This window comes from Budorcas taxicolor, chromosome 4 (assembly GCF_023091745.1).
Source record: "Budorcas taxicolor isolate Tak-1 chromosome 4, Takin1.1, whole genome shotgun sequence".
Taxonomy (NCBI): domain Eukaryota; kingdom Metazoa; phylum Chordata; class Mammalia; order Artiodactyla; family Bovidae; genus Budorcas; species Budorcas taxicolor.
The window spans coordinates 38835835-38847050 of record NC_068913.1 but is presented as its reverse complement, the minus strand read 5'-3'; the positions used below and the strand labels follow the sequence as shown (position 1 = coordinate 38847050).

Genomic DNA, 11216 nt, shown 5'->3' with positions numbered 1-11216 from the left:
TTGCACGAGGTGGCCAAAGTATTGGAGTTTCAGCCTCAGCATCAGTCTTTCCAATGAACACCCAGGACTGATCTCCTTTAGGATGGGCTGGTTGGATCTCCTTGCAGTCCATGGGACACTCAAGAGTCTTCTCCATCACCCCAGTTCAAAAGCATCAAGTCTCTGGCACTCAGCTTTCTTCACAATCCAACTCTCCCATCCATACACGACTACTGGAAAAACCATAGCTTTGACTAGACGGAACTTTGTTGGTAAAGTAATATCTCTGCTTTTTTATTATGCTATCTAGGTTGGTCATAACATTCCTTCCAAGGAGTAAGCATCTTTTAATATCATGGCTGCAATCACTATCTGCAGTGATTTTAGAGCCCTCCAAAATAAAGTCTGACACTGTTTCCACTGTTTCCCATCTATTGTTTCACATGCCATGAAGTGATGGGACCAGATGCCATGATCTTATTTTTCTGAATGCTGAGCTTTAAGCCAATTTTTTCACTCTCCTCTTTCACTTTCAGCAAGAGGCTCTTTAGTTCTTTTTCACTTTCTGCCATAAGGGTGGTGTCATCTGCATATCTGAGGTTATTGGTATTTCTCCCAGCAATCTCGATTCCAGCTTGTGCTTCTTCCAGCCCACGTTCTAACCTAAAACTGATAAAACCATATATACCTAAATAAGATCACAGAATCATTGGGTAATTGCATTCATAATTTTGCTAAACACAACAATATTCCGTAAATCCTTGCTAACACTTGATATTAACCTTTTTCTAATTTTTGCCATTTTTCATGTATAAAGATTTCCTGCCGCTTGTTAGGTTGATTCCTACATACTTAGAAGTTTTTCACTGCCATTGTGAACTTTTCTATTTAATAATCTCACATATGTTGTTGCTAATCTTGAGGAGAGTTATTAATTTTTGTAAGTTGGTCTGGTACTGGTTGTCATTTTTGGATACTCTTATTAACTATTTATGAGGGGGTGTTTTTGTGTAGGTGACTATATGAAATAATGGCAGTATCATCTCTCTCTTCCAATTCATAAATCTGCCATTTGTTGTCTTATAATATTAATGAGAAATTCTAATATCATACCAAACATTAGCATAGGTGTTCAGTTCTAGAATTTAATGAGGATGATACTAAAATTTTTTTGTAAAATGAAAGTTGTTTCATTTTCAGAATAGACAATGGGTTGAGGTGAGGAAAAAATAAAGGACATGAGATCTAGAGAATATGAAGAGTTCGCTGTTATCATCTTGCTCAGTCATGTCTGACTCTTTGGGACTCCATGGATTGTAGCCAAGCTCCTCTGTCCATGGATTTTTGGGTCTTTTTCTGAGAGTAGTGCCATTTATGGTGACAGGGGCTAGAGCCCAGGAGCTGTGCTAGATCGGATGACTGACCTCAGGGGTGCTGACAAGTCTCTTAGCCAGGTGTTCAGTCATGTGAGTGCAAATACTGACCTGTAATCTGTGATTTTCCTGCCAGCTAAGTGTCCAGATGTCATACGAGTTATTCAATACCATCTTCATGTAAATATCAGAAAATTTTAACTATTTCATCTAATTTTTAGAATAGTAGATTAAAATATATTAAAGTTTAAAATGTTAAAGCAACTCACTTCTTTGGGAAACATTAACTATCAGATTGTTATATTTAATGCAAAGAAATGTATTGCATGATTCTTTATTTTTTTGGTATAGCACACTAAAATAAGTTAAGATTACGAAGAATATATGTGCATGTCAAATTAAAGTCATTAGATACTTCTCAGAAACAGATACTAATATACGTATTTCTTTTCTCATAATGTATTAATCTTGAACTGTGGATAAGTTATTATTTGGAGCTATCAAAGGCAAAAGTACATTAAGCAGATTAGACATAAACTCCAGCTTTTGCAGAATTCCTTAGTCTGGATCCACAATTTATTGATGTTATTGTATCATTCAGAATAGTGTTTGGAGTTGCGGTTTTTCACTATCACATGGAGGATATAATAGCTCTTTCACAATGTTTGTATTTCTTTCACAAAGTCTGATTTTGTGTGTATATCACTAGAATTACCCAATACAACTCGAATCTTATCCCCATAGATATTTATTAATACTACAACCTCTTCTTGGGTTGTACTCCTTGCATAAATGACCTGTGATTTCTAAATGATCTGTTTAATTAGAATTTTGCACATTAGGAAGATTCATACACGTAACCAATTCAATCTAGAATTAGATGATAAAGAGATCACAATTTACTTAAGTCATTTTAAATTTTCATTTCCTTTAAAGTTTTGATATGGTATATTTCATATTTCAAGGTTTACTTATGACACAATTTGTTTAATGAGCAGAAGACTATTTTTCACATAGTTCATTTCACTGTTAATCACCTACATTCAGAACTATGTTCTGAAACAGTTACAATGACTAACGAGTTTATGCCAGTTATTGCTGACAGTTATTAGTGCTATAATTTGGTGATGTGTTTTTCACATTGTTTTGAACAATACTGCAGTCATGCAAGCAATTTGTTGATTTTTCAAATAAGCAACCAAATGCAATTGAGCAGATGTAACAGAAACAAAGGCATCAAATGACCTCTAAAATAAATCCAAATCTCTATTATAAAGATTCAGCTGTCATCAAATGATTTCTGAATTTCTTCCCCTAGCCATGCTATAATTGAGATGAAAACTAATTGACATAATTTTAACAAGTTCCAATCCTACAACACTAATTTCCCACTAAATGTAATAACCACTGAGAAATCTAGCCAACTGCTTTGAAGCTGATTCTAACACTAGTCTCTACCTACTTTATGATGAAGTTTCAGAGCTTTTTCTTTTTCTTGAGTCTTATATAGTAAGACTCCTTCATTTTGTACTCCAGAGACAAACTTGCCTCTTACTCCAGGTACCTCTTAACTTACTACTTTTACATTTCAATCCCCTATGAGAATAGGATATCTTTTGTGGTGTTAGATCTAGTAGGTCTTGTAGGTTTTGTAGGTCTTCACAGAACTGATCAACTTCAGCTTCTTTGGCATCAGTGGTTGGGGTACAGACTTGAATTACTGTGATGTTGAATGGTTTGCCTTGGAAACGAATTAAGATCATGCTGTCATTTTTGAGGTGGTACCCAAGTACTGCATTTCAGACTGTTTTGTTGATTATGAGGGTTATTCCATTTCTTCTAAGAGGTTCTTGCCCACAGTATTAGATATAATGGTGACCTAAATTAAATTCACCCATTCCTGTTCACTGATTCCTAAGATGTCAGTGGAATCAATTTGTCATCTCCTGCCATTTCCTAATTGACCACGTCCAATTTACCTTGATTCATGGACCTAACATTCTAGGTTCCTATGCAATACTGTTCCTTAACAGCATCGGATTTTACTTTCATCACCAGACACATCCACAACTGAGTGTTGTTTCTGCTTATTTCTAATAATGTGACAAAAATCAGTGGGATTCACATTAGAATTATTCAAATTCTTCTAGATAGACACATTTCCAGATGTAGGAAGTATAATCTTCTAAATAGTCAGTCATCTTGACTCATTGCATCCAGCAGCAATATTTACACTTCTCCATAAATGATAATCTGAGTATTCCAAGGGAGATGATTAATGCTTTGAAATTGATTCTACACTTGTCTCCAAAGCTTATAGGGCTTAGTCAAAGGACATAAATATGCTTCCCTAGTGGACCCAGTGGTAAAGAATCTGCCTGCAATGCAGGAGATGAGGCAGGAACTGTGGGTCCTATCTCTGGGTCAGGGAGGTTCCCTGGGGAAGGAAATGGCAACCCACTCCAGTATTCTTGCCTGGAGAATCCCATAGACAGAGGAGCCTGACAGGCTACAGACCATGGGGTTGCAAAAGAGTCAGATATGACTTAGCAACTAAACAAAACCAACAAGGGCATGACGGTGACAAGTATTTGAACTTCTCACAGAGTATACTTCATATTCTACATCACTGATGTGCAGAAACCATTCCATGTCTCTTTTCTAGTTCCTGGAAGTTGCCAGTGATCTTTAGCATTCCTTGACTTGTAGACATATCACTACAATCCTTGTTTCTCTGTTAGTATCACCTTCTTCACTCTGTTCATGTGTATCCTTTTTGTCTTCTTTAAGAACATTCTCCTTGGATTTTGGGCACATCCTAATCCAGTGTGATCTGATCTTGAACAAAACCCTAGTTACATTAGTAAAGACCCTCTTTCCAAATAAGATCACATTATAGGTTCTAATTTGACACAATTTTTTTTTTAATAACACTCTTTAACAAACTACAGGTATGAAAAAAAATGAGGCCATTGGTAAATATTATTGAAAATCATATCTTTTATTTCTAGGTATTCAGTTCAGTTCAATTCAGTCACTCAGTCCTGTCCAACTCTTTGCAACCCTAATGGAGTGCAGCACACCAGGCCTCCCTGTTCATCACCAACTCCCAGAGTTTACTCAAACTCACGTCCATTAAGTGATGCCTTCCAACCATCTCATCCTCTGTAGTTCCCTTCTCCTCCCAGTCAATCATTCCAAGCATCAGGGTCTTTTCCAATGAGTCAGTTCTTCACATCAGGTGGCCAGAGTATTAGTTTCAGCTTCAACATCCAATGAATACTCAGGACTGATCTCCTTTGGGATGGACTGTTTGTATCTCCTTGCAGTCCAAGGGACTCTCAAGAGTCTTCTCCAACATCACAGTTCAAAAGCATCAATTCTTCAGTGCTCAGCTTTCTTTATAGTCCAACTCTCACATCCATACATGACTACTGGAAAAACCATAGCTTTGACTAGATGGACCTTTGTTGACAAAGTAATGTCTCTGCTTTTTAATATGCTGTCTAGGTTGGTCATAACTTTTCTTCCAAGGAGCAAGTGTCTTTTAATTTCATGGCTGCAGTCACCATCTGCAGTGACTTTGGAGTCCCCAAAAATAAACCCTGTCACTGTTTCCCCATCTATTTGCCATGAAGTGATGGGACCAGATGCCGTGATCTTAATTTTCTGAATGTTGAGTTTTAAGTCAACTTTTTCACTCTCCTGTTTCACTTTCATCAAGAGACTCTTTAGTTCTTCTTCACTTTCTGCCATAAGGGTGGTGTCATCTGCATATCTGAGGTTATTGATATTTCTCCCAGCAATCTTTATTCCAGCTTGTGCTTCATTCACCCAGCATTTCTCATGATATATTCTGCATATAAGTTAAATAAGCAGGGTGACAATATACAGCCTTGATGTACTCCTTTTCCAATTTGGAATCAATCTGTTGAACCATGTCCAGTTCTATCTGTTGCTTCTTGACTTGCATACAGATTTCTCAGGAGGCAGATCAGGTAATCTGGTATTCCCATCTCTTGAAGAATTTTCCACAGCTTGTGGTAACCCACACAGTTAAAGGCTTTGGTGTAGTCAATAAAGCAGAAGTAGATGTTCTTCTGGAACTCTCTTGATTTCCTGATGATCCAACAAATGTTGGCAATTTGATCTCTGGTTCCTCTGCCTTTTCTAAATCCAGCTTGAATATCTGGAGGTTCACGGTTCATGCACTGTTGAAGGCTGGCTTGGAGAATTTTGAGCATCACTTTGCTAGCCTGTGAGAGGAGTGCAATTGTGCAGTAGTTTGAATATTCTTTGGCATTGCCTTTCTTTGGCACTGAAATGAAAACTGACTTTTCCAGTCCTGTGGCCACTGCTGAGTTTTCCAAATTTGCTGGCAGATTGAATGCAGCACTTTCACAGCACCATCTTTTAGGATTTGAAATAGCTCAATTGGAATTCCATCCCCTTCACTAACTTTGTTTGTAGTGATGTTCATAGTGATGCTTCCTAAGGCCCACTTGACTTTGCATTCCAGGATGTCTGGCTCTAGGTGAGTGACCATGCCATTGTGATTATCTGGGTCATGAATGTCTTTTTTGTATATTTCTTCTGTGTATTCTTGCCACCTCTTCTAAATATCTTCTGCTTCTGTTAGGTCCATACCATCTCTGTCTTTTATTGTGCCCATCTTTGCATGAAATGTTCCATTGGTATCTAATTTTCTTGAAGAGATCTCTAGCCTTTCCCATTCTATTGTTTTCCTCTATTTTTTGCATTGATTACTGAGGAAGTCTTTCTTATCACTCCTTGCTATTGTTTGGAACTCTGCATTCAAATGGGTATATCTTTCCTTTTCTCCTTTGCATTTTACTTCTCTTTTCTCATCTATTTGTAAAGCCTCCTCAGACAACCATTTTGCCTTTTTGCCATTTCTTTTTTTTTTTGAGTGGTCTTGATTCCTGTCTCCTGTACAATGTCATGAACTTTTGTCCATAGTTCTTCAGGCACTCTGCCCATCATATCTAATCCCCTGAATCTATTTCTCACATCCACTGTATAATCATAAGGGATTTGATTTAGGTCATACCTGAGTGGTCTAGTGGTTTTCCCTACTTTCTTCAATTTAAGTCTGAATTTGGCAATAAGGAGTTCATTTTCTGAACCACAGTAAAGAATATTTATAACTGCAGAAACTTTACTATGAGCCAGACATTACTCATTCATATTTTAACTCCTTTAATATGCAGGAAAGCTTTATGAAGTAAGTACTGATATTGTTATCCCCAATTTACAAATGAGAAAACTGAAAAAAAAGAGGAGTTGAATATCTTTTCTCAGTTATTAGAGCTATTAAATGACAGAGCTACGTTTCTAAAGAGATCACATTCTGAAGTACCAACATATTATCAAGGAAAAAAGAGGAAGGGAAAGAAATGAAAAGCATATAAACCAACAATTTTGCAGGGCTAATATGCCCACGTGCATGTGCTAGTAAGTTTAAACTTAATAGTAGCCCATTCTGGTAGGTTTCATCATTAGAGCCCATTTTCTTGATAGAAGGATTATAGTTAAGGGCTAGGAAGTTGTGCAAATTTCCATAGCTGTGGCTGCTTTAAAACTCACTCTGTTTGTCATGTATGTTGCCATCTACGTTCTAGGGATAATAGATTTCAACTCCTTTCTCAGAAATAGTGTATATATTCCAGATAAATTAACTTCCAAATTTCTAAGAGTAATGTGCTGTGGAATTATTAAAGGGATAGATTTCATTTCTCCTCCATTTATTTAAAGTTTATTATTATTTATTAAAGTAGGGCTTCCCTGGTGGCTCAGAGGTTAAAGCGTCTGCCTCCAATGCGGGAGACCCAGGTTCAATCCCTGGGTTGGGAAGATCCCTTGGAGAAGGAAATGGCAATCCACTCCAGTATTCTTGCCTGGAGAATTCCATGGATGGAGAAGCCTAGTAGGTTACAGTCCACGGGGTTGCAAAGAATCGGACAGGACTGAGCGACTTCACCTCACATCACTTCACCTCACTTCAACTACTAAAGTTTAGTCATATTCTTCAAGTGTGTTTGCTCAGTAAGTGGTTTTCTTTTTTCTTTTTTTTAATAGAAATACTGTGGATGTAATACCAAGGTACATATGCAGGAAAGAATGGTGAATATTTTATAGAGAGTGGAGAAATATAAAATTAGTAGAACCAAATGGGTTTAGAAAATAAATACATATCTCATTTGAATATATGACAGTGTATAACATATATATATATATAAATTTCCCAGGCATGGAGATATGAAGGCATAGATTATAAAGCTTTAAAGTAATCATTTAATTTTACATCAGTACCAAAATGAATATGCTATTGGGCCAATTTTTATAGTTTAATTCTCCAAAACTTACATTTGGAAGTAAGTACTCACTGATATTTCCAGACTGACTATTTTAGAAACCAAATGGAAATCATAGGAGGCTAAAATCAGACCTTTTATAATGAGATTTTTATCAGAGGACACTGGCAATTAAAAAAAATATTCAGCAGTATTTTTTTTCAATCTCTGTACCTCATAATTTTTTTTAAAAACAAAATGCCCTGGTCTTAAAATCAATGTGATAAGTTTTTGTTTTACCATGTATTTTATATCCAATTGGCTCTTTTACCAAAAAGCATATCATTCTATCTTTGTATTCTTGGCTTTGAAGCCATTTTATACATTTTGTGGAGAATGGTATATTAATAGAAACCATGCAATTAACTTGGAAAAAATAGCCTCTAATTTGGTTGAAAAATTCCTAAAGAATCATGCCAATCACTTATAAAAAGGAATAAATAAAAATAATTTTTAGAAGTTGAAAGAAAACAAAATAGGCCAGCATATTTATAGTTTCTACTTTAAACTGAACATTTATAAAAGAGTACTAGTTTATATTATATCCAGAACAAAAAATGAACTTTACTATAAATTCAGTTTGAAATTCAAATGAAATGCAAATAATATTACAGTCAATAATATTAAAAACCAAGGTCATTCATAGAAATAATGAAATCACTTAAGATTTTCAGGAGAAATTTCTGCATACACAATATTTTGTTCACGAAGAAGGTTCTGACATAATTAGAATTCTTCATTGGCATATGCCATTTCAACTCTCATTTGCCATCTCTGAAACTGCTTCTAAACTATATTGGTAATATTCCCCAATAGAGTCTATCAGCAAATATGTAATGGAGAAAAGATTTCTAAGTATGACATCAAATAACCATTTATTAATTCACTGAATACTTATTAAGCACCTATTTGTGATAGTTTGTATTGGTTACACAGTGGAGACTCATGGTTTAGGGGGAAAAAGGGAGACAGTCTTTGCCTGATAGTGGGCACATGATCACACAGGTTGCAAACATATGGGAGTGGTATCCAAACATTTTTGTTCACTAAGGATAACATAAACAAAGAAGAGTTAGATCAATAATTCAGGAATATGTCAAAGAACACTTGGCCTTTGACTTGACACCTGCCACATAGGGTTGTTTTGCAGTGAAGGGTTTTATTCTTTTTTTTCCTTTTGAGAAAGGTAGAGTGAGTATGCTTATCAATGACCAAGTATCAGCTCTTACTCCATCCCCCCGCCCACCTTATTGAGCATGATTAGCAATGATTAGTTAAGGAACAGATGGCATTTGAACTAATGTTGCTGTTCAGTTGCTAAGTGGTGTCCAAATCTATGCAACCCCATGAACAGCAGCATGCCAGGCTTCTCTGTCCATCACTATCTCCCTGAGTTTGTTCAGACTCATGTCTATTGAATTGGTGATGCCATCCAACCATCTCATCTTGTTTTCCCCTTCTCTTTGTACCTTCACTTTTCCCCAGCATCAGGGTCTTCAAATTTATAAATGTGTGTCCTTATGTAAGATTAATCCAAGTATATTTTCAATAACCTAAATAGAAAAATCAGTGATCAATACAAAGAAATAGTGGAAAACAATAGAATGAAAAAGACTAGAGATCACTTCCAAAAAATTGAAGATACCAAGGGAACATTTCACGCAAAGATAGGCACAATAAAGGACAGGAATCGTATGGACCTAAGAGAAGCAGAAGATATTAAGAAGAGGTGGCAAGAATACACAGAAGAACTGTACGAAAAAGATCTTCATGACTCAGATAACCACAATAGTCTGATCACCCATCTAGAGCCAGACATCCTAGAATGCAAAGTCAAGTGGGCCTTAGGAAGCATCACTATGAACAAAGCTAGTGGAGGTGATAGAATTCCAGTTGAGCTATTTCAAATCCTAAAAGATGATGCTGTGAAAGTGCTGCATTCAATCTGCCAGCAAATTTGGAAAACTCAGCAGTGGCCACAGGACTGGCAAAGGTCAGTTTTCATTCCAATCCCAAAGAAAGGCAATGGCAAAGAATTCTCAAACTACTACACAACTGCACTCATCTCACAGGCTAGCAAAGTGATGCTCAAAATTCTCCAAGCCAGCCTTCAACAGTGCATGAACCGTGAACCTCCAGATATTCAAGCTGGATTTAGAAAAGGCAGAGGAACCAGAGATCAAATTGCCAACATTTGTTGGATCATCAAGAAATCAAGAGAGTTCCAGAAAAACATCTACTTCTGCTTTATTGACTAGACCAAAGCCTTTGACTGTGTGGGTTACCACAAGCTGTGGAAAATTCTTCAAGAGATGGGAATACCAGATCACCTGACCTGCCTCCTGAGAAATCTGTATGCAGGTCGAGAAGCAACAGTTAGAACTGGACATGGAACAACAGACTAGTTCTAAATTGGAAAAGGAGTACATCAAGGCTGTATATTGTCACCCTGCTTATTTAACTTATATGCAGAGTATATCATGAGAAATGCTGGACTGAATGAAGCACAAGCTGAAATAAAGATTGCTGGGAGAAATATCAATAACCTCAGATATGCAGATAAAACCACCCTTATGGCAGAAAGTGAAGAAGAACTAGAGTCTCTTGATGAAAGTGAAAGAGGAGAGTGAAAAAACTGGCTTAAAACTCCACACACAAAGTACAAAGATCATGGCATGTGGTCCCATCTCTTCATGGCAAATATATGGGGAAACAGTGGAAACAGTGACAGACTATTTTTGGGGGCTCCAGAATCACTGAAGATGGTGACTGCAGCCATGAAATTAAAAGACACATGCTCCTTGGAAGAAAAGTTATGACCAACCTAAACAGAATATTGAAAAGCAGAGACATTACTTTGTCAACAAAGGTCCATCTAGTCAAAGCTATGGTTTTTCCAGTAGTCACATATGGATGTGAGAGTTGGACTGTAAAGAAAGCTGAGTACCAAATAATTGATGCTTTTCAACTGTGGTGTTGGAGAAGACTCTTGAGAGTCCCTTGGACAGCAAGGAGATCCAATCAATCCATCCCAAAGGAAATCAGCCCTGAATATCCATTGGAAGGACTGATGTTGAAGTGGAAATTCCAATTTTGGCCACCTGATGTGAAGAGCAGACTCCTTGGAGAATAACTTGATGCTGGGAAAGATTGAAGGCAGGAGGAGAAGGGGAAGACAGAAGATGAGATGGTTGGATGATAACACCGACTCGATGGACATGAGTCTGAGCAAGCTCGGGGAGTTGTTGAAAGACAGGGAAGACTGGCATGCTGCAGTCTATGGGGTTGCAATGAGTTGGACACGACTGAGCAACTGAACTGAAACTGACATAAAATATCAGTGGTTAAATGAATCAGTGTATGATACTCTCAGTGACTTAAGAGTGTTGCCAGGGAACCATGAATTTCCCTATTAAGCTTTGAGCTCTACAAGGCAAGTATAATTTGCTTTTGATATGTCAAATTTGTGGTATCTTACTATCGATAATTT

The 11216-nt window shown here is 36.9% G+C and overlaps 1 non-coding gene across 1 annotated transcript; it reads left to right on the top strand.

The window, feature by feature from the left end:
- The first annotated feature begins 7154 nt into the window (after nt 1–7154).
- On the top strand, nt 7155–7226 carry TRNAW-CCA (transfer RNA tryptophan (anticodon CCA)). Its single transcript has one exon. It is a non-coding gene; the product is annotated as a tRNA-Trp (tRNA).
- Nucleotides 7227–11216: the final 3990 nt, after the last annotated feature.